Source organism: Hibiscus syriacus, unplaced genomic scaffold (genome assembly GCF_006381635.1).
Source record: "Hibiscus syriacus cultivar Baekdansim isolate YM2019G1 unplaced genomic scaffold, ASM638163v2 tig00001802_pilon, whole genome shotgun sequence".
In the NCBI taxonomy this organism is placed as follows: Eukaryota; Viridiplantae; Streptophyta; class Magnoliopsida; order Malvales; family Malvaceae; genus Hibiscus; species Hibiscus syriacus.
This window is the reverse complement of record NW_024061891.1, coordinates 239969-265522: the sequence shown is the minus strand read 5'-3', so window position 1 is coordinate 265522 and position 25554 is coordinate 239969. Positions and strand designations below refer to the sequence as shown.

The window sequence follows — 25554 nt, the reverse complement described above, 5'->3', positions numbered from 1 at the left end:
ATATGTTATGACTTGCTTTGAATATGACTTGTGATATAAAAAATTATTTTTTATTAAATATTTTTGGTATTTTTATTTAAATTTTTAAATAATTATGATATCGTCTGATTCTTTCGACCGGTCGGACCGATTCGACCGGTTGAACCAGTGAACCGATAGCATTACCTGTTCGCTAATCGATCTAGTTCTAAAAACCATTGTTTGGAATGAGAATAAAATATAAAACAAATTGCTATAAAGTGGATGGTAAATGTTGAGTGTCACAGACAGGTGACATATGCAAAACCCAATCCCCACCGACACCCTATAGCTCACATGAATCATACATGAACATTTACGCCTACCTTTTATTTTATTATTATTATTTTATTAAATTCACGTGATTAAAAAATATTATATGTTTTAAATAATTTTAATCATTTAATACTTAACGTTTAATCACCATGTTATAACTGTTGGTGTTCGAATCTGTAACTTTTAAAAATAATAATAATTTCTTTAATCAATGAGATAAGTTGGTTCGTATACACCCACTTTTTTTTATTTTGATTTTGATTTTTAACGGTTGAAATCATTGGCTCGAACTGCACATGTAGCATTTTAATATAAAAAACATATTTACATGTTGATTAGTTTCAATAAGTTTTTGTAAAGTATTTAAACGGTCAAGATAAAAATTAATTTTAAACTTTAAAATCTTATTCCCATCAATAAGGATCGTTATGTATTTATATGAGCTATTATTTAACAAGTCGAATTAAATTATTTTAAAAATTAAAATTTAGATTAATTTCATAAATAATATTTTGGTTAAAATAAAGATTTAATTGATATTAAATTTCAGACTTCGTCTATTGCCTTATATATATATATATATATCGCAAAATTTAAAACTATTTAGATATAAAAACATGTACTAAAATGCACAGATCATGAGTCCAGAAAATGAAGAGAATTCAAAGTTGGGGGTACGGAAACTGCAGTGCATGCATTCAATAACGGGGGTTTAGTTGGCCAGCCTTCCTTTTCTTTTATTTGACAGTGACATTTTAAGATTGGCTGTACAAATGCTAGCTGTCAAATTTGTTCATTGGTCCCCAAATATTGTAGAATATAAAAAGAAGGGTCTGTTGGAAAAATTACATGCGTGAGATTCTGGCGCAAACTTTTACACTATTAAAATGGCAAGTTAACCTTGGGTCTTTGATCAAGAGATGAGTCGACCAATAAGGATCAGCATGAAAGTCATATTATATGATTAACTCAATTAAGTGATTAACCGAGAAGGTGAGATGAGATATGTTGCAAACAAACCAAAGGATGTTATTGGCCTGCAAAACATTACAATATATGATCATGGTAATCCATGTCACATCGGAGTCGATCTTAATACTAATCGGAACGGAAAATACGGAACAAAAATGGTAATCCAGGCATCGTATAACAATGAAACGATGTTTATGGGGCAGAATTGAAGAGGGATTGCTAGGAAGAATGCATTGAGAAGCACTTAGAACAGATCGACTTCCTTCTTCTTAGAGTCTTGCTTCCACTTTGGCAATTTGTGAAATGCTTCTCTTGTCATCCCGAATATTGTCTCGAACTCCTCGTCGGCCAAATAAGTCTGATGAATCAAAGATAAAGGAGTAAGAATACCGATATGATTCGGAAAAAAGGATAAGAGTGAGCTTAAAAACATCGATGGTGGGACGAACCTCTCGACGTTTGAGGTCAATTCCAGGAGCAGGATTTTCGGACTTGGACTTCAGTTGATCGTAACTATATGTACGTTTTTCACCCTCATCCCCAGCATCACCCGTCTCTTGGTTGTTTTCGCCTGTCTCGGCTTCAGCTGTCTCCTGAGAATCACGCGCTTCCGAAGGATCCAGTTCACCCTTAGCATCAGCTGCACAATCTCATCAGACACAGTTTGAGAATTATGCATAAAAACGTATATCGATTTTACATATCGGAAATTGCACCGAGATCAGACGTATTGGTCTTATGCAGAGAGTACAAGGGTACTTACAAGGAGGGCTGCTAGTGGATTTTCTAGGGGATCCGTCAGGTGATTTCTTCTTTTCAGCTGTAAGAACCCCGGAGAGAGCAGCTACAGCGGCTTTTCGCTGTGATCCCTGGCCAGCGCCGGAAGGCTTCGGAGCTGAGGTTTTGGTGTCTGATGATGGGTTAAATGCAGATGTTAAGGCAGCTAGAGCTTCAGCTCTTTGCCTAGGTCCTTGACCTCCATCAGATTTATCCTGCTGCTGTAATAAGCAACCTAAATGAATGCTTTGAATTCTCAAAATACACAGCACTTCAGTAATGATCATTATATATGAAAATAAGCTGAACTAATCTTCGAAACAATCGAAACGAAGGGAAACAGATGCATTATCAGGCTGAAGCTAACTGAAAGCAGATGGGGAAAACAGAAATAAATTTCCGAAATGAAAGCCCTTGTTTCTCACTGAACTTTCGATTCGACATTTACGATCTAAATGTCTGTATGCTAAACAGAAAATTAATATACTGCAAAGGAATTACCTCTGCATGGGTAACCCCGAAGAGCAATGCCACCTTCTTCTGGAACGAGTTTCCAAGCACCTGTGTTCGACAGATAACATCAAAAGCATAAATATCAAACAGATGCAGTGGAAGCAATACATATGAAAGAAAGGATGAACCATGCCATACAAAGAGCTGTAAGGCTTAGAGAAAACAACAGGGCATTTCATAAAATTTTCGGAGAATGCATACAATTAACAGGGTAATGAATGTCTCATACAAGATACAAGATGCTCTCAATAAGATGATCCTCGAAGTCTAATTTTTGGAAGGATTAAACAGTACTTTCTTTAAAACAAGTGCACTATGCTAATCAATTCTCTGAGCCATATAACATTACTATACTACTTTTGACCCTTTTAGGTGCAAACAAGAAATTGGTGAAACCGAAGTTACAGGTATAGCTATATCATAGGGACTCTCTATACATGCATTCAAACATTTGTATATCTGGAAAACAATGGCATTTGTTAAAAGCGTTTCAATTGCATTTTATCAAATTTCATCCCAGTTTATGTAGATAAACTGAGAGTATAACTTCAATTTGTTGCTGATAAAAATGAAAGCGATATAACATTAATCTAGTCAAGGAAACACATACAATAGCTCGATGAGAATCCCATGAAAAGTATGCAGTGAAGAAGCAGGGTTCGTTTCCTTCAATAACTTTGAAAAGTGCAACCTTTGGAGACAAACCCTCTAGATATACAGCCCTGTCTGTGTATTTCTGCATGAAATTTTCTAAAATGAATGACGGGCAAACGAAAAGGATATTACTATGGAAAAACTTCAAGTTTTTGTATTACCTGGCCGATTTCAAAAGCACTTTGTTTTTCTTTGGTGTCTACACAGTGACCGACCCAAACAAACACTTCAGCATGCGTGTCGAGTACCAGAATATCTTCAGTTAAGAGATCGTCTTGCGAGAAATTGTAAACTTCCTCAACCTGCACAATGGAATGTAAACTTACACATAGAGGACTTTGGATATGTATATTGCATATATTAAGAACAAGTTTTAAATTACAGAAAGAAAAATCACCTCGAACTTTCCTGAGGCATCCGTGTCCGGAAAGATAAAACAATGGAAGTTAGAATGGTAATAAGCTTCTTCATTAATAACTGAGGCAAAGCAAATCACGTTTTTAGTTGAAAAATACACCTTTATTAAGAGAGATACTGAACAAGTGGGGATCCCTGACAGTCTCATCAGGTTCTTTTTTGGTGGAGGAATAACTGTCTTTCCCACCAAGTGGAGACCAGAAGGCAGAAACCTCTGCTCCTTCTTTACAATGTTTCCGAGTAACTCCTGGCTGAATACAAAAGATTATTAGATGATCGATCGACATAAGGGAAGGCAATATTAAACTGTAACTATATCAAGTTATTACCAGGCTTCTCAATAAAGCCTATGTGCTTTAATCTTGTGTCACAAGAAGAGCCAAAAAGTAAATAACTTTCTGTAGAGTATACCTTCAAAAATTCAACAACTTTCGTAGCCAATTCCTGCTGTTCTTTGGAGCTTTGATTTCCAAACCAAGTGAAAGTTGTTGAAGGTCCAGTTTGCAGGACGAAACACTCAGTCGAGTTCAATGATTTTGCCACCTAAACAATGATTAGAAATCCAAGAATAGGGATATCCAGCAGTATACATGTTAGGTTACAAAAGGAATAGGCAGTCATTCAACACATCATAAAAAAAACCTATCAGGAATACAGCCATCACAACACATTTGATGTCCAATAAAAGTAGCTCGTACCTCACTACCAGTAAAATAATGAAAAGATTATGAAAATAGCATTATGAAAAGTTCAAATTGGATAAGGTGTTTCATCAAATGAGATTGTACAGTCAAAGGGTGACAACAGAAAATGTTAAAGAGTCTTAAACTACTTGGATGCAATACAAAATTAAACTGCTTGTTTGCATGATATTTTTTGGAAAAACCAAACCAACCAAATAAAATTTAAAAAGGAAAACGTGACAAGAAAAAACCAACTAATGCATACCGCATCAACTTGCGGTACTTTACTATCGCATGGTGAAGTTCCTGCTATCTGAAACAGAGCAACGGAATCTGCTTTGTATGTTCCATCAGTCAAGCCTTTGTCTTGTATACTCTTTTTGTAACCAGCGCTTAGGCCACCCTAAATGGGAATCAGTCATGCTAAAACTGATAACTTTCGATCCCAATCCAAAAAAATCCCCATGCAATGGTACATTGATAGTAAGATTCTAAAAGTTTGAGGTCAAATTGAATACCTTGAGGAGCACCATAGGTTGAAAAAAAGTGCAATGAATTGGGGTGGCTCTTTACCTTCAAATATACGACCCTGCAAGAAGCATCCATTAGAAACAAAAGCATTATTTTAACAGTACTCAGCCAAAGGTAATATAGTACCTGAACAGGCCTCCCCTTAAGTGAGTTAAATGTTGAATTAGCCAACTTGACCGCCGTCTTTTGGTCCTCCTGAATTAAGAAACATATGTACTTTTAGAAAATGAACTTTCTCCTATAGCAGATGAAGTGTGGAAGCTGTGAACGTGAAAATAATGAAAAGAGGGGATTTAGATTCAACGCAGAGAACAAATCGAATGAAGGAGATACTGTCGCCAGTAAATGAGCTAGAAAGCAATTCTTAAAAATCAATATTGATAATCAAATTGCAGCTTATTGCAGACAATAAAAAAAATGGCAGTCCAAGTTGACTTGCACGAATTTTAGAAGGCAACTTATTGCTGACACTTAAAAATCAACAAGTCGAAAGATATATATTGGGCTTATTATTTAAATTATTCAATACCAACTATGAGCAATGTAAATTACCTCAACGCTATCCCTTCCAATCCACCAGCAAAGAAGGAAATCTTCTTTCCTCTCACCTGAGTGGTATGTGTAAAGCACAATATAGCAGTCTCCACTATAAAATTTACCAATATCCTCTTTTTTCCAACGGCGTCTTCGAACCCTCATTGATGCACCATACCTGAAAAACAAGCAACAACATAGTCATATAAATATTTTGTCTATAAGTCAAATATCAATAACTAACTAAAACTGTTAACTTGACCTCCAACTTTCCGCCGCCTTCAAGCAAAAGAACTTCTTCTTGTACTGCAGGAGCAGGTTTGGTCACCCCCTTGGCAGCAACTTTTTGTTGCTTCAACAAAGCTGGCAGTAAAATAGTGGTATTCAAAAAATGTTAACCACACAATGTAATAGGATCAATTGTAGACTCTTAAGTGATCCGTACCGGCTACTTTTCCCTTTCCATCATCACCCCCAGAAGCTGTAGATTGAGCCGGCCAAGAGTCGAAGTGGGACTTGAATGAATTGGTTTCATAACCTTGGGTGAGACGGGTTAGGCGTGTTGATTTTGGTCTATTGTTACTAGCAATAAAGGCCTGGAGATAAAAGGTCGGAAATGAGAATTCATATTCTTGATGTACATAAAGAAACCAGTACCACGCCTCTCTCTATCTCTACCTCAGTGGCTTGATTGGCGGCTTTTCTCTCCTCTAATTGTGTCACCTTTCCAACCCAAACAAAAACCTCAAAACCACAGTCTAGTAGATAGCATTTGTTGTTTTCCAAGAGCTTTTCGATAATTTGCCTTCTATGGGTGTCACCTTGCCATCAGTTATGCTACAGGAATCAGTGATTCCAAATCATTAGTTAACAAAATCCAACATTTTCTCCTTTCATTTCTTGACAAGGAAAAAGAAGCAACTGATATCGAGCACATTTAAATGATTTCTGGCCTTAATCTATAATGCTGTCTCATGACAGCACATTAAAGTATTCGACTTCAGATTTCTTGCTTATAAAGATAATCGATTTATCGTTGTGACCTCTAAACAATATCTAAGAACATTTGCTTAATTTATATGCTGATTTCCTTAGGGGAAGAAGTTGAGCCTACAGGCCTCTAGTAATCTGGTTACAATCACAACAAAACTGAAGTATCATCACCAACATACAAATAGGATGCATGGTAACAGTGTTTAACAAAATTTTAGAAGATACCTATAAAGTTTAGCCGGAGTATCCTCGGGAATAACATCATCTTCACGGCTAACCTTCTTACCTATTGGAGCAAAACCACCAAACAGGACCCAGAACTCACCGGAGTCAGATTCGGTGTCCAATTTTCCATCATCTGTCAGGATGATTACCATTAAAACAGTTGCGTCTTTAGATAGAGTAAGATAAAGTAAACCTTGTACAAAATTCAATTAATACTTGCAGAGGAAGTAGAAAATCTGGAAAAACATCATCATCAATCGATACTGTAAATGTATCATCCTTACCAACAATTGCAACGCCGCACACTCCATCATGATACTTTTCCTTTAAAAACTGGATTACTTCTAATGCCTTAGCCCTTTCCTGAATATTAGAGTTTGCACCATTGAACTGATAAATCTTTTTCTCAGAGTCCAGGATGAATACATCATCGTGATTCAGCGAAGACCGAGCAAAAGGAACCTGCAAGAGCATAATCCAAAATAGTATTTCAGGAAACTCTTTTTTCTCTCTCTTTCTTCTTTGTATCCATGCTCATCAAGCTTATGTAAGGATCATCGGATACCTGTTTCAATTTGACAACTCGTTTTCCTCTGCAGACATACAACCGTGTTTCAAACACTTCTTCCTCTGGTTTTTTGAATCCGGAAGCAATACCACCCTCCAATGGTACAATGCAAGGCTTAAAATATGACAAAAATTTATCAGATTCATGGCCTTGAAGTTCCCTGTGCTGCACAGCACGGCCTCCTAGCGCTGCATCTAGCTCAACGGTTTTGATAGCAGCGGTTCCAGATTCATCCTGCATATGGAAACATTATCTCAAAATGTTGTTTTAGTTCATTTGAAGGAACATTTAAATCCTTAACAAAATAAGATAAGAAGATGCAGAAAAAGCAAACCTGAGTGGTATCTTTCCCAATCCAGAAGTGTATGTCATACCTATAGGAACCAACCTTTCCCTGTGACGTCTACGAAAATACATGCAAAAAATGGAATAAGGAAATGGTCCACGTAGAAATGTATCTCATATGGTTGGTAAAGGAGAGACAAGTAGATTATATACATGTAAGACAATGTAAGAATCCCCCATGTAGAATTTTCCATAGTCAGACTTTGGAAGCGGAACCGGCTGAAAATTCTCAATACGCCAGATTTCAATTCCACTACAAGATGTTAAGTCCAACAGCCTTTATGCAAACAAAATATCAGGAGAAGTACTGAACATTAGCACAGACCTCAACAAGAAGAAAAGAGAATGTCAGTTTTTTTACTTTTTCCTTTTTTTCTTGTTAGTAATTGGGAAAAGATTGCAGTTTGATTTCAGTTCTCTTATGATTAAAAGACCAAAAAATACCCATATAATCGTATAAAAGAATGACAGACATATATACTTATATAAATCCTTTGTTTTAAGGATACGGTTTCTGACCAACTCCCTGAAATGCAGGATCCACAACTTTTGTAGCGCTAGCCATTTCTAGGAATTCTTCTGTATCACTGAGATTAAGAATCCAACCTTTAGCTGTCTGTAAGTTACAAAAAACTTACTGGGGAAAATACAGGAATCAAATGATGCAAGAAAATTAAGTTACATTACCAAATAATAATAATAATAATACAACCCAGGGAAAAGCTCAAATCCAAATAATAATAATAATAATACAACCCAGGGAAAAAGCTCAAATCAGTTTTGCTTTCTATAACGGCTCGGTTTTTCAGTCTTTAGCAATAAGCCAATGTAAGCAACAGTTACATGCCATCCTGCTCTATCAATCAAGGGATCAATAAGAAAAATGTAATTGAATTGGATGAGCCAAACAATCGCTCAAAACTAGAATAAAATCTAAGGTCTTCTTTAATCTCCAATGCTCAGTGTCAGTGGTTACGAGTTACAACAAACAAATTAAATCACATCCATAGCTGATGATATTAAAAGCTTCCTACACTTAGCAAAAGAGAGTTTAAAGACAATATCAATCAGAAAATTGGATAACAACATCATGCACACGCAGATAAAAAAAACCCCAGTAAAACCGAGACACTATCAAGCGTGTACCCGTATCAACAAACACCAAACGAAACACGAAAAAAATGGATGTCGAGATGATTTATAACCCCACAAAGGAAATGATCAAGGCAATGGCGTTGCCCTTGATTATAGCAGAGAAAAACAAAAACAGACGATGATCAAAGAAGAAGAAGAAGACGAGAACGTTACTTTAGAGAGAGATATCCCTACGAGTTTAAGGAAGAGAAGGGAAAGAGCTATGAAAAACTGGCAACTCAAAAGATAAGAAGGAAAAAAGAAAAGAAAAGAAAGATGAATGTGATATATGCCTCTTTGGCTGGATTTGAAAGCGAATGGGAAATGAGCTTGTGGCAGATAAAGTAGTCGTTGATTGTTATAGAAAAGATCCGGGAACCAAGGAAACGGCGCCATCTTGATATTGCTTCTTCTTCCTCTTTAGCTTCAATGTATTCTTTTACTAATTTTATCTTTTATTTTCCTAGAATTTCCGAGATAAGCATCCATACAATAAACCTCTAATTTTAGATTTACACTTCCCCACAAGTTAAGCAACCGCTCAATTATGCAAATTAAATTACACTTGAAAATATGTTTTCATTTCCGTAAAAGTTAAATGTTTCTTTAAATAAACTATTGATGTATAATTATCTTAACAACCACAACCGCGGTTAGATATATACCCATCCCTTCTTCATTCATAAATGACGAGGAGATAGTCTTCTAAACGAACCGAACGCACACGAACGGAGGTATGTTCATGTTCGTTCATTTAACTTTAACCGAACAAATAAGCGAATACGAACATAAATGAACAATTTTTTTTGTTTATGTTCGTTCATTAAGGAATATAACTTGTTCATGTTCGTTCATTTAAATGATAAGCGAACGTAACGAACACAAACGAACGAACATAAAAAAACATAATAAATGAACATAAACGAACATAAACGAACAACACAAACACAAAAAACAAACTTATTCAAACACAACAAATGAATGTAAAAAAAAGTAAACAACTTAAAATTCATTAATATAACATTCAACTTTAGAGTTAATTTGTTCGAATACGACAAAAACATACATAAATCATAAATAAGCTATATGAACATAATAAAGTCTTAAAGTTAATTTGTTTAACAAAACAATATTCTTGAAATCCAAACAACTTCAATAATCTTCGTAACATATTCAATTTACCCTTTGTTCGAACATAAATGAATGAACATAAATGAACATAAATGAACGAATATATAATTGAACGTTCACGAACGTAATTGAACGAACGAGCCCTTTGTTCGTGTTTGTTCATTTAATTAAACGAACACAAAATCTTGTTTATGTTCGTTCATTTAATAAATAAAATAAACATAAACGAACTTTCCGCCGCACGGTTCATGAACGGTTCACTGAACGTCAATTCATTTACAGGCCTACGAGGAGAGGATCCGAATAATATAAACGTTGTACCAGAAATAATTAATAACCATAAGAATAACGATGATTTCATATAATATTTACCTTTCAAAAATAAAATTTAGGAGTTAAAATGAAAATTCTCTCTCAAATTAAAATAATAGTGTTTGGTTTTTCATTCATTAGATTTAAATCTCTCTCTCTCGCTCACACTCTTTCTCACACACACATATGTCCTCTAATTGGTATATGAGCCATACCTAGCAAATCTGCACCTTGACGAATATCCTGCCCCTTAGGAAATGAAATAAAAAAAGTCGGAAGTTTATCAAACATCAAAGTGGATTGGGCTACCATACTTCTCTAGTAACTGTAAACATTCAACAAATCCAAGTAATGCATGAACTTGTCAGTAGTAACTGGCTTGGTTAACATATCAGCTGCATATTCTCACTAGTATGAACCTTCTATAACAATATCTCTCTAGATGCAATCAACTCTCTATTCTTATGGAACCTCACATCAATATGCTTAGTTCTAGCATGATACACCTGATTCTTAGCCAAATGAATAACACTTTGGCTGCCACAATGCAACTGAACTCCACCTTGCTGAACACCCAATTCTTTTACTAGTCTTTTAAGCCATAAAGCTTCTTTTGCAGCTTTAGTTGCTACCATGTATTTTGCTTCAGTTGTAGATAATGCCACAGTTGACTGGACAATTGACTTCCAACATATAGGCGCTCCACCAAGAGTAAAAAAAACCCCAGTTGCAGATCTTCTATCATCCAAGTCACCTACATAGTCTGAATCCACATATCCTACAACCAAAAGATTATCATGCTGACTACCAAAAACAATTCCATTCTCTACAGTGCCCTTCAAATACCTGAAAATCCACTTGAATGCTTCCCAATGTCGCCTACCTGATTTAGACATGTATTTACAAACTTGACTAACATCATGAGCTAAATCAGGGTGAGTACATACCATTGTATACATCAAGCAACCAACAACACTGGCATATGAAACATTTTCCATGTCAACAACTTCCTTATTTCTCTTAGGGCATTGTTTTGAAGAAAGCTTAAAATGACTTGCCAATGGAGTGCTTATTGGCTTTGCATTGCTCATCCCAAACCTGTCTAACACTTTCTCAACATAGCCTTGCTGAGATAACAACAGTTTCCTTGAGCCTTTATCCCTGTGAATCTTCATTCCAAGAATTTTCTTTGCAGCACCTAAGTTTTTCATATCAAATTCCCGGCTCAATAAAGCTTTCAAACCAACAACATCATGCATATTCTTTGCAGCAATTAACATATCATCAACATACAGTAGTAGAAAAATAAAAGAACCATCATCAAGGCACCTAACATAAACACAACAATCATACTCACATTGCTTGCAACCAATCTTAATCATATAAGAGTCGAACGATTTATATCATTGTCTTGGAGACTATTTCAACCCATATAAAGATTTCTTTAACTTGGAAACCAAATGCTCATGTTTAGGTTGAGTGAACCCTTCTGGCTACTGCATATAGATCTGTTCCTCTAAATCACCATGCAAAAAGACAGTTTTTGACATCCATATGCTCTAAATGCAAATCCCAACTAGCTACCAATGCAAATACTGCCCTGATTGAAGTATGTCTAACCACAGGAGAAAAGATTTCATCATAATCTACTCATTTCTACTGTGAAAAACCCTTTGCTACCAATCGAGACTTGAAATTTTCGTCCTCTTTTTCTGATACTGTTTGTTTCCTAATATACACCCATTTGCAACCAATAGCCTTCTTTCCCCCTAGAAGAAGAACTAGCTCCCATGTACGATTTTTCTACAAAGACTCCATCTCCTCAACCATTGTAGCCATCTATTTTCCTTTCTCTTGACTAGTAATAGCTCCTTGGAAAGTAGTTGGATCATCACTACTATTGTGAAGTGCAAAGAGACCATGTATTCAAAACCCAATTTGTTTGGAGCTTTTATATTCATATATCTCTTTCTGTCTCTGGCTAGTTTATAATCCTGCAAATCAATTGTACTAGAACCACCAAAACTTGGGACTAGAACTTTCCTCTCTCTCAGCTGCTACTGGATACTGTTCTACATCCATCACTGCCTTGTCTTGGTTCAGCTGCAATATTAATTACTCATCAAAGACTACATCTATATTGATCACCACTTTCTTTGCAATCGGATCCCAAAACTTGTATCCTTTGACACCTTTCTTGTACCCCAGAAAAATGCACTTTTTTTAACTTTGCATCAAGCTTTGATCTCTCATCACTAGGTATATGCACATAACCAGGACAACCAAAAATTTGTATATGACCAAAATCAATTGCATTACCCATCCATACCTCTTCTGCAACCTTGCCACCCAATAATGCTCTCGATGATCTGTTAATGAGGTAACACGCCATGCTCACAGCCTCTGCCCAGAAGCTTTTTGAAAGTCCTCTATTCAGTCTCAAACATCTTACCCTTTCATTCAATGACATGTTCATCCTTTATGCAACACCATTTTGTTGTGGTGTCTTGCGTATTGTAAAATGTCTCTGAATCCCATGCTCCTCACAAAATTTATGAAACTATGAATCTGTGTACTCTGTGCCATTATTGGTCATCAAATACTTGATCGTTCTACCAGTTTGGTTCTCTACCTCATCTTTTCACAACTTGAACTTGGCAAAAACTTTAGATTTCTATTTCATGAAGTACACCAAAACTTTCCTAGAAACAATCGTCAATAAATATAACATAATACATAGATCTACCCAATGATGATTTTTTGGTAGGCCTCCATACATCAAAATGCACATAATCAAGAATCCATTCAGTTTTGTGCTTTCCAATCTTGAAACTAACTATAGTCTATTTACCAAGAAAAAAATTGAGATTGCGGCTTTTAATACCATGCAACATATCTTTTTTATGCAATTCAACCATTCCACGTTTAATAAGATGAGCAAGACACATATGCCATAGTTTTGTATCATCATCATATGACTCAACAGAATGAACTCCACCTACAACTGTACTCCCTAACTGTTGAATTATGTTTCGATATAACAAATTTAAGGCAAAATGTTTTTGGACTTGAATTGAATTTATTCAAAGTTTAAAAAAGGTTTCAAAAATAATTCAAAGTCCATTAAATTTGGATTTGAAAAAATGTTAAAGGGTGTCAAAGGGTATCCATACACCCTACAGTGTATCCATACACCTATGACTGCTCAAACACCAAATATAAATAGTGTACCAATACACCTATGAGTGTATCCATACACTAGTGTATCGATACACCCTGTAGTGTATCCATACACCATGGCTGCAACGCCTAGTAACAACTAGTTTATTTGAATTTAATGAAGGGGTACTGATACACCTTGATAGTGTACCGATACACCTTGATAGTGTACCGATACACCCTGTTATGGGCAACCTGCTTTTGTAGAAAAATAATCCTTAAACGGCTTCAAAACATCCCAAATTGCTAGATATGACTTCAAACACATTCCAAGCTATAAATACAAGCTGAGGACGCTTGAAGAAATAAGAGAACAACTATCCAAGAAATCAAACACAAGAGAAGAGCTTTTTATTCATATTTTATTTTCTCTTGTAAATATTTGTTCTCGTGAGCTTAATTCTTGTAAACACCTACCTTAGAGAGTTTTATTTGTTTACTTCTTTTATCCTTTTTGTAAAGGATAAATGTTATAGCTAATCCCTTGAAAAGCTAGGGAAAGGTTCTAGTTTAGCCCGTGAAAAACTAGAGAGTGCAAATAGTGTATCGATACACCTATGAGTGTATCTATACACTAGTGTATCGATATACCCTGTAGTGTATCCATACACCCTGGCTACAACGGCTAGTTTATTTGAATATAATGAAGGGGTACCGACACACCTTGATAGTGTATCGATACACCCTGTTATGGGTAGCCTATTTTTGTAGAAAAATAATCCCCAAACGGCTAGATATGACTTCAAACACATTCCAAGCTATAAATACAAGCTAAGGATACTTGAAGAAATAAGAGAACAACTATCCAAGCAATCAAACACAAGAGAAGAACTTTTTATTCTTATTTTCCTTTCTCTTGTAAATATTTGTTCTTGTGAACTTAATTCTTGTAAACACCTACCTTAGAGAGGTTTATTTGTTTATTTCGTTTATCCTTTTGTAAAGGGGAAAGATTCTAGCTAATCCCGTGAAAAGCTAGGGAAATGTTCTAGTTTAGCTCGTGAAAAACTAGGGAGTTGTAAATGTTATCTCTTTGTCCTTGAAAAAGAAAGAACAAATTAGTGAATTTGTTGGAAAATCCTTGGTGAGGAGCTAAGGTAGTGGATGTAGACTTGGTTGAGAAGTCGAACCACTATAAATCACTGTGCAATTCTTTATCTTTCAATCTCCTTACTCCCTAAACACAAAAACCATTTCGACTCCTCTTTGCAAACCGTTTCGGTTGTCGATTCGAGCTTCCGCAAATCTCAACACTAACCGTTTATAGATATTCCCTCCAGTCATCTTTCCTTTCATCACAATTAATGCACCTTTAACAACTCTAATGGTTTCCCTATCCTCATTTGCCTTAAAAATAAAACTATTCTTATGGAAAATGCCTAAGGAAATTAGATTCTTCTTCAAATCTGGTATATGCCTAACATCACATAATGTCCTAACAGTACCATCATACATCTTAATTCTGACTTAACCAATACCAACAATATTGCAACATCTGTCATCACCCAAATAGACAGAACCAGAATTAACAGATATGTATGTCGAAAACCACTCCTTGTTAGGCGTTATATGATAAGAACATCTTGAATCAAGAATCAATGCATCCGTCAATTGAGTTGTTGAAATAGAAAGCATACCACCATCACTGCAATCTGAATTGTCATCCTGCACCACATTCACAAACTTGGATGATTCATCACGTTTCTCATCAGTACTCTTTTTCCTCTTTGGACAATCTCTATTCATATGTCTTGACTCCTTGCACTTATAGCAATGAATTGTCTGTTTGTCCCTAGACTTTGAACTTAAATTTCTTTTTTCAGACCCCTCATTCTCTGATTTTCTTCCATAGTCTTGATTACCCTTAGTATATAAACTATCAGCAGGAGAGTTTTCCGCCGCATTTTGCTTTCGCTGGTTGTGAGCCAACAAGGCTGCAGTAATCTCTTCAACACTGATTGTTTCTTTCCTATATGTAAGAGTAGTCACCATGTGTTCGTAAGAGGAAGGCAATGAACACAACATAATCATTGCTATGTCTTCATCCTCAATCTTCACATCAAGTTAAACCAAATCTGTAATTATTTGATTGAAGACATTCATGTGCTCCGTCAAATCATGACCTTCCTGCATCTTCAGTCTAAACAACTTCTGCTTTAGATACAATTTATTCGTTAGGGATTTGGACATAAACTGACTTTCCAATTTCTTTCATATGTCTCTTGAAGATGACAAACTCATTACGTGATACATAACCTCATCTGCCAAACATAACCGTATGGTTCCTGCCGCTCATTGTTGCAGTTCTTCTCAATCATCGTCCTTCATTGATTCTGCTTTTGAGCTCGTAGATCCTTCAAAATCCTTGCTGCGCCAACAAATCCTTTACCCTTGTTTTCCATAGTTCGAAGTTACCATGATCGTTAAACTTCACCACTTCGAATTTCGCACCTGACATAACCATCTCAAACCTTGTTCTTGATACCAATTGTTGTGAAAATGGACTAATTAACTCAGGAAATCATCAAGCAATAAAACAAATAAAGAACACAAGATTTAACGAGGTTCGACAATGTGCCTACGTCCTCGGGAGCGATGAGCAGCTATTCTCTTTATTATTCGCAATAATCCAAAATTAGGTTACAATTACGGTATATAAGAGTAACTCCGGTACAATTTCAAATTTAGGTTACAACTCCGCTCCAGCATTTGTCCTCCAATTGGTATATGAGCCATACCTAACAAGTATTACTCTTCCTAGAGGTCTTAAGTTCAAGCAATTTTGTTTACAGGGGTACACATTTTATCAATGACCAAGAAAGATTTTAAACAAATATCACCTTGTAATCAAGTAGCCAATTCATGATAGAACTACAATAATGTATCTGTTTATGGTAAACTCCCCAAAATCAACGGTCTATGCGTGGGATACATGGCAAATTTTAGGCCAGAAGCTTTACAACTCTACCTATTTTAACACAAATTAAATCGCAAAACTACCAAAAATATATGATTTACAAACACATCCATATTTGACACTGCAAAGTACAATAACATAGAGTTACACGTTCAATTCTATCAATGAATTACATTCCATACTTACGATATAACCAAAATCACAGACATACAATTCTATGAAAACCAACTGGGGCAAGCGAGCCTAATTTTTGTATTCGTTCAACAAGGGACGACCCTTTATACTACAGTTTCCTTCGAATGAACCATACAAAGGTTGTGATCTTCTAAAACTGAAGATGTCATCAATTTGAATTGTATTTGGTTCATCTGCTTCCCTTTTCTGCGAGTTGAAATCGGCCAAATGTAGGTTCCCGAACACTCGCACGCTAAGTGTTTTCTTTCGTTTTAAACCCACTTTTATATTTTCATTGAAGAAGTCTATCAGCTCTTGTTGTGTAAGTTTCTTTAATGCTGCAACCTGATAGAAACAGGTGGTAAAGATGAACTACTTAAAGATCGAAGCAGATGAAGAAACAGGTGGTAAAGATGAACTACTTAAAGATTGAAGTAGATGAATTCCCTTTTCAGTGATTAGAAAATATCAGATCGATGGGGGCATACCTCAGCTTCTCTCCTATCAAACTTGAGAGTCCCATCGAGGATCTCTCGCCAGTTAAATCGAGATTCTTCCATTAAATTCTTGAACTTCTCAAGCTTCATATCGATCAATGCATTTACATTGCTCTGTGTAACAAGTTGGCAGTTTATGATTAGAGGACACTCACCGAAACACAGAAAGAAATGGAATGGAATACCCAAAAGTCATAAGCATTCAATCTTGCGTCGAATGTTGCTAAAATATTATTGGAATTAGTTTGAAATTCCTTAATCTACTAAATGCATAAAAGAATTGAACTAATATATTCAGTAGTCAAAAGGATTTTCTAATTGTTATGCAGCTGAATTGTCAACAAAGATATCATTATGTATATATCAAATCCACTAAACTGTTTCAAATCAAATTCTCAAGCAATCGACTATATTGGAATTCAAAGAAAAGCCATCACAAGGAAGAAAACACAACATGAATCATTTTGACAAAAGCCCTAACCTATTATTAGATAATCAATGGTGCATGGCAGGATGTTTAACTTCAGATTCATGGCGGATGGGCTAGGGAAACGAAAACTTTGGATTTTAGGTTTTACACAGAATTCAATTAATATTTGACATTCAACCAATGAACGAATCAATTGAGATTCTATAATCTCACAATTTACCTTGGCCTGTCGTGAAGGTTCAAAATAAAGTCCATAAAAACCCAAAAAAAAAAAGGAAATCTCGAACATTTTAAGCAATGCCTCAACTCTCGAATCAATATGTCCAGGGCCCTGTTAAGAGAGATCGTATTCTTAAGTTAAATGAACAAGGAAAAAGGTATATACAAGAGAAAGAACCTGCTATACACCTTTACTGTAGACTGGATAATGAACTGCACCCCATGGATACCAGAATCATTCCTAATGGGAGACAATTAAAGGCCTTTAAATTTGGCAGACCAATCCAAGAATAAAATAAGCGGTATTTCTTCATACCTCTGCATAAGAACAGTAATGTATCCATGTTGTTCTACGGATCTAAGCTGATGGAAGGCAGGTTGCTTCAATAAGAGCAAAATGCTGAAGTTTTACATTCAGTATAAAATCATCACAATGAACCTGACCAGACCAGTCAAATGTGATTCACATCAGAACTAAAGAAAGTGTTGAATCAAAATAGAGTAAAAACTCTAATTGATCGAGAAGAAGAAAAAACTCTTTAGAATAATCTCACAAAATTGCAAAAGGGAAGAACTCTTAAGAAAGCTTTCAAATGCTTATAATTAAGCTTTGATTGTTGGATGATAAAACTCAAATACAAGTAGGGTATTTATAGGTTACAAGAAACAATCTAAACCACTCATTAAAATAAGCACTAAATAATCTAAACCATTGAAATTAAAACATGAGAAAAATTTAATTTTCACCTAACTAAATTGATGTAAGCAATGACATCAAAACTAAATTGATGTAAGCAATGACATCAAATTAATTTAGGTGTGAACTTATTTAGGCTAATATTGAATTTTCAACACTCCCCTCAATGTTAGCCTCCATTCTTTGAATCACGCCATGCTGACGACGGAAATGTTCAAACTTTCCAACACTCAAGCTTTTTGTAAACAAGTCAGCAATTTGCTCATCTGTCTTGATTTGCCTCATCTCAATCTCTTCTTGCAAAACTTTTTCCCTAACAAAGTGGTAATGTACTTCCACATGTTTAGTTCTTGCATGAAAGACAGGATTCTCCGCCAGCCGAATTGCCGATTGGTTGTCACAATACAACGAAATTGCATAATCTACTGGTTGATGTAGATTATTCATCAACTGTATCAACCATGTACTCTCTTGAGCTGCCATTGCTGCTGCTCGATACTCAGCTTCAGTGGTTGACAATGATACCGTTGGTTGTCTTTTGCTACACCAAGAAATTGTTCCGTAGCCAAGCTTAAACACATATCCAGTTGTTGATCTCCCTGGTGTCATGATCTCCTGCATAATCAGCATCACAATAACCAACTAACTTGCAATCTTCACCTTTCTTGTACAAAAGACCATAGTCAATTGTATTCTTCACATATCTCAGTATTCGTCGAACTGCTTCCAAATGAGGCTTCTTTGGATTTTGCATATACCGACTCATCACACCAACTGCATAAGAAATGTCAGGTCGGGTCAAGGTTAAGTAGATCAGACTACCTACCAATTGTCGATACATTGTTGCATCTTCCAAATATTTTCCTTCATGTGCACACATTTTGATATTTGGTTCCATTGGCGTTGAATTTGACTTGCATTCGAGCATTCCAAACCTCTTCAACAAATCTTTAGCATATTTCTGTTGACATAGAAATATTCCTTCGTGTGTACGATCAACCTCTAGACCAAGGAAGTGCTTAAGTTGTCCAAGTTCCTTCATTTGGAAACGAACTGATAAATTCTCCTTCGTCTGAAGAATTTCTGCCTCATCATCACCGGTTATGATTAAGTCATCCACGTACACTAGCACGATAGCTAGCTTACCTTCATTGTCTTTGACAAACAAGCTAGAATCTGCAGGTGTTACTGAATAACCACTTTTCGTTAGAAATTCAGCAATCTTACCATACCACACCCTAGGTGCTTGTTTCAATCCGTAGAGTGCTTTTCGCAGCTTACACACATATTCAGGGGATGATCTTGACTCTGAAAACCCATTGGATGGGTCATGTAGATCTCTCGATCTAGTTCTCCATGAAGAAAAGCATTCTTCACATCCATCTGCCACAAGTTCCAGTCTTTGTTGGCTGCAAGTGCAAGTAAGACTCGTACGGTTGTAAGTTTCGCCACTGGACTAAATGTTTCATCATAGTCTAGTCCATACTGTTGAGAGAAACCACGAGCTACCAATCGCGCTTTGTACCTCTCAATTGACCCATCTGGACGGCGCTTTATCTTGTAAACCCATTTGCAAGATATGGGTTTCACATCTTTTATCTTTGGTACAATATCCCAAGTTTGATTTTGTTGAAGTGCATCGATCTCTTCTTTCATAGCTGTCATCCACTCAGAACTCTTCGATGCTTCTTCGAACGTCTCAGGCTCCGTCGCTTCTTCAATTATGGCTGCATTGGCGTATTTGGGATTTGGCCTTCGTATTCTTGTTGACCTTCGGAGTTGAGATTGTGGAATTGATTCTTCTGTTTCACTAGGCCCACCTTCTTCGTTTGGTTGTTGATACACGCCAGTTTGCCAAGGATTCTGAGTCACTCTTTGTTCGACATCATCGCCATTTGGATCTTCTCGAATATGGCAACACCTCCTTCTCTGAGGACCACCAAGAAGATGCTTCATCAAATATCACATTTCGTGACGTGTAGCATCTTCCACTAATTGGATCACAACATTTCCACCCCTTTCTCTGGCTGTCATATCCCACAAAGATACATCTAACAGCTTTCTTGTCAAATTTGTTCCGTAAATGATCAGGAACAAACACATAACATACACAGCCAAATACTCGAAAGTAGCTAACTGTAGGTTTTATGTTCCATAGGTTCTCAAAGGGTGAAACAAATCCTAACCTTGGTTGAGGAAGTCTGTTGATCACAAAGGCTGCAGTCCTCATTGCTTCAGCCCAAAACCTTTAAGGTACATTCTTTGCATGTAGCATACTTCGACAAATTTCTGCAAGATGCCGGTTTTTTCTTTCTGCTACACCATTTTTGTTGTGGCGTGTTGGCACAAGTGTACTGATGACGTATTCGACATTCCCTTAGGTATTGAGAGAACTCGTTTGATCTATATTCTCCTCCGTTGTCTGTGCGCAAGCAACATATCTTCTTTCCCACTTCTCCTTCAGCTGAGTCTCTGAACTCTTTAAACTTTGAGAAAGTATCAGATTTTTCTTTCATAAAGAAAATCCACACATACCTGGAGAAGTCATCAATGAATGTTACCATGTACCGCATACCGCTAATTGATTGTTGCTTAACCGGTCCGAACACATCAGAGTGAACCAACTCCAACGGTTCTTTTGCTTTAAACTTCGACTCGTCATATGGTAATTGGTGTGCTTTACCATACTGGCATCCCGCACAGACCGTGTCTGTTCTCACGTCTAGTTGAGGAAGCCCCTTAAGCATCGACTTTTTCACCATCACACTTAGCTTGGAATAGCTAACGTGACCTAACCGCATATGCCATAGATCTGATGTCTCATTTTTCCTTGTCCTGTCTACATATGCAGACTCTGCTGACATCACGTAAATTGATTCCAAACGTCGTCCCTCCATTGTTGGTGTTTCTGAGATTTTGACGTCACAATAAACCTTCACGTCTTGGGGACCAAATAAGACATAATGGCCTGATGATGTTAGTTGAGCCACATATAGCAAATTTTTCTTCATTCCTAGGACATGGTAAACATCTTGGAGTTACACCTGATTAGTATTATATCGAGGCGTAACTATTGTCTTACCGATGTGAGTTATCGGTAACCTTGAGTTGTCAGCTGTCACCATCACACGACCTCCATTATACTCAGACAGGTTTTGTAACTTCTGTTTGTCACCCTTCATATGATTTGAGCAGCCATAATCTACTATCCAATCATTCTTGTAGTCAATCCGTTCTGGTATTGTTATCGTGAGAGCTAATTCTTCTTCCTCCGTAGCAAATAAAGCTTCAGCATCCAAACCATCTTCACTATTCTCCTTCGAACAAGAAGTAGCAATATTACTTTCAACAGGCTTTTTCTTGGTCCAACAGTCTTTTGCCATGTGACCCATCTTCCCGCAGTTATAACACTTGCCATCGAACTTTCTACTATTACCGCGATTCTTGGATGCTCCCCCTGAATGAGGGCCTCCTTTTCCTTGGTAATTTTTTACTTTGTCACCATCCTTTTTAGATCCACTGCCAGTATACCGCTGAAAAGTGCCTCTGCTTTTGCTAGTGTAGAGCGCTTCCTCTTCACCCTTCAGCGAGACTCCTCCCATTTGCTTGGTCATGGCTTCTTGACCTGCAAGCAAATTTTCGAACTCAACAAGCGATGGTTGTGTCGGCCATCCCTGTACAGCGGCAACAAACCCTCGATATTCGGGTCTCAAACCATGGACAATTATTCTTTTTATCCTGGCTTCCCCAATAGCAGCTGTCGGATCTAATTCTGAAATTTCGCGACATATCGACTTCACCTTGTGAAAGTATTGGGCAACCGCCATGTCGCGTTGCGCCATTGATAGAAGTTCATTCTCGAGAAGTTGCAATTTTGTATCGTTCCTCTTCGAAAAGAGTGTAACAAAAGTGTCCCATGCTTCTTTTGGTGTTTTAGCATCCCGAATGTGCTCCAACATTTCTTCTTCAATTGTGGTCTTTAAAGCAAACATTGCTTTGCCTGCTTTAATTTTCCACTTTCGCAAGATTCCATTGGCATCTTCTGTCGCCGGTTGTGTAACTTCACCACCGCCGACAACCTCCCAAAGGTCTTGACCTTGTAAGTATGACTCTATACATGTTGCCCACGTGTTGTAGTTTTTGTTGTTGAGCTTCTTGATCCCTCCAACTACTTGAAGATCACCCATCTTAACGGCAAGGCTTTGACTACACCGAACAAGCTTGAGTAACAAACGTACAGAGTACTAAATTACCCTAAACACAAAGAAGCTCCACAAGGTTTGTAATAACCCCGACAATAACTCAAGAAATATTTTCTGATGTGGAAGATCAGTTAAAAACTGCAGCCACAAAGCATACTCAGAATTTCAAGAGACCTTAAAAACGTGGCTCGGATACCAATTGTTGAATCAAAATAGAGTAAAAACTCTAATTGATCGAGAAGAAGAAAAAACTCTTTAGAATAATCTCACAAAATTGCAAAAGGGAAGAACTCTTAAGAAAGCTTTCAAATGCTTATAATTAAGCTTTGATTGTTGGATGATAAAACTCAAATACAAGTAGGATATTTATAGGTTACAAGAAACAATCTAAACCACTCATTAAAATAAGCACTAAATAATCTAAACCATTGAAATTAAAACATGAGAAAAATACTTAATTTTCACCTAACTAAATTGATGTAAGCAATGACATCAAAACTAAATTGATGTAAGCAATGACATCACATTAATTTAGGTGTGAACTTATTTAGGCTAATATTGAATTTTCAACAGAAAATCCAGATAATCAAGATGCAGCACAATCTCACACAAAACAAGCAAAAAAGACAAACAGGCACTAGAATAGAAACAAAAGGAAAGAACAATAAGGCTCTGTTTTTCTATGGGGGCAGGGAAGGAAGGTGATATGTAAAATCCAATCGTGTCACTGAGAACTAAAGAGGTAATAACTAAATCATAGCAAAAATGTTGACCTTCCAAGTGCAGCAACCGCTTTAAGCCCTAGGTATCCTTTCATTTGCCAAAAAAAGGAAAAGGAAGAAAAGCATTTTACATATTTAGAGATAAGTTGGCGTAACCAGAGCATTCCTCAGATGTTTGAAAACCAGAGCCTTACAGTTAGAGGTTCTAGAAAGTTGTAATAAATAAATAATAACTATGTTGGCATCTGATTAATGGAAAGACCATGTGCTTGTCCCCTAGATATCCCAGAATCAGCAGTAGAGACCAAAAGTATTTCCCATAATTATAGGCCTAAAGCATATCCTCCACATGTTAATGCAATGTTTTTTTAGAAAAACCAATGTTGCTTCCATATACAAATATATATTTTCTTATTCAACACAAATATGTTCCTTTCAGAGTTTTAGGGTTGTACTGACATACATCAAGAAGTTTGTTCATGAAGCTTTGCACCATCATAAGAGCCAATAGAGAAACATACAAGATTTTCAATTTCCGTACCCAGCACATGGTCTCTGGAAAGTTCAAAGTCATAGCAGGTTGAGTTAAATAAATGAGTGATACAACATTTCAACTATTGGTCAAGGAAAAATATCTTCAGAAACATGAATAAGCTAAACATCAATGACATGTCCTTTCAGGACGAGTTGTCTGAACTAAAGCTCCAATATTTAGAGCAAATACTTTCTTAAATGAAAATGGCATCAATTGGTTACTTTTCAGCATGTTATGCATTGATTCAAAACTTAACATCATTGTCTTTATAGATGATAAAGAGGTTCCTGAATGAAAATTCACTCAAGATGGGATCACCAAAAAGTTTATTTCTCCAGACAAACACAATTACCTGAATATAGTGGAGTAAGGCTGAATTCTCATCACTTGGATTAAGGCCTTCCTTACTGAAGCAGTAATTCATGCCTTTTTCAAGTTTGATCTCTCTATTTGTTAGAAATTGAGATGGAAACAGCAGTTGGCATATTGCGTTTGGACCCTTAAAGAACACATCTTCAACATGCTGAATCATTGATTCGGCTTCCTCATGTTCAATGTTTCCTATGAGTGAAATAAGTAAAAGCAAAAGAAATAGAATATTAAAACCAAGCAAGTACAACTAGATGCATAAAGAATGCAACTGAAGTGAAGAGGCAAGAAAAAAAATGGCAAACCTGCAATGTAACACTCTAGGAAGGCCCGTGAGAGAATCATTGGAGCAAATTTTGCAAGGTCTTCTGCATTAAGATGAGGCAAAACTTCAAGTTGTTCCGTCCAGGGCCATGTTTGGTCCTCGAGTATTAATGAGCAATAATACATAGCCTGTTGATAGGGTTGCCGGAACTTGAAATTTTGATAGTCTTTAATTACCATTTCCTGGTAAAACAAAAGAATGCAAAGGCAAAGCATAACGGTATTAGCAAATGTATTAATAAACCAAAAAAAGTGTTTCTAAATCATGTGCTCCATTGATGAACCAATAAATTGAACTTAAATAAAAAGGCTTAACAAAAAACATTTACCAGTCCTTATCCAATAGCATGTGTTAGCAAGTGATACATGTCAGAAGTCTATTCTTGCATATTTTTATTTATTTTACGGGAAGACAAGCCGCTCAAACAATTTTTTTTTATCACAGATCACACAAAATCCATAAGGTTTTTGGTCCTTACTCCTTAGGATGGTAAGAAAAGTACTGCATTTGGCGAACAGGCAGCTTCTAAATTGTGGCTTTGAGAATACCTGTCAATGACAACTTAATCCACTCCCTTTTCCACAAGCATGAACACATTCAGAGGACTCTTTGTCTCCCCAGCACCTCTCTTCTTCCATTCTCCATCACCCTCTTGATCCTCCCTCGTTCCCGTCAATGATTCTTTATAAGATCTTCCAACACAAAACTTGTTAAAAGATGCCGTTCTAACTTCTAATCTCCTTGGATGGTCTCCTGTTTCCCTCCTTGGTGCTTCCCCATCAACCTTCACCTTTTTCTTCTGCGCAACTCATTTCTGATACTTCGCCACCGCAACAGAAATCCTTCTCCCATCAATCATAGCATTGTTAAGCTTATCTATGTCATTGAGCGTATCCTCCTTAGCTTCGAAATGAACAAAAACGAATTTCGCATCTTTGTACCTTGGCCTCCTATTAACGAAAGGAATAAACACTCTAGTAACCTTGCCGTGGTGTTTAAACCGCTCCCATAGAGCTCTTCTCGGCCCTCTTCTGCTCAGGTTATCTATGAAAACACACCATTTTGCTCCAGTGGGGAGCGAAGCGTCAGTAGCCCTCAGTTCACATATGTGTTTATTTTGTTCTTCCATCCAACGTTCATATTCTATCTCAAATGCAGAAATCCC

General features: G+C 36.6%; 2 pseudogenes; both read right to left on the bottom strand.

The window, feature by feature from the left end:
- Nucleotides 1-1330: 1330 nt before the first annotated feature.
- On the bottom strand, nt 1331-8872 carry LOC120134304 (annotated as a pseudogene).
- Nucleotides 8873-16447: 7575 nt separating this feature from the next.
- Nucleotides 16448-24604, bottom strand: LOC120134193 (annotated as a pseudogene).
- Between the last annotated feature and the right edge of the window lie 950 nt (nt 24605-25554).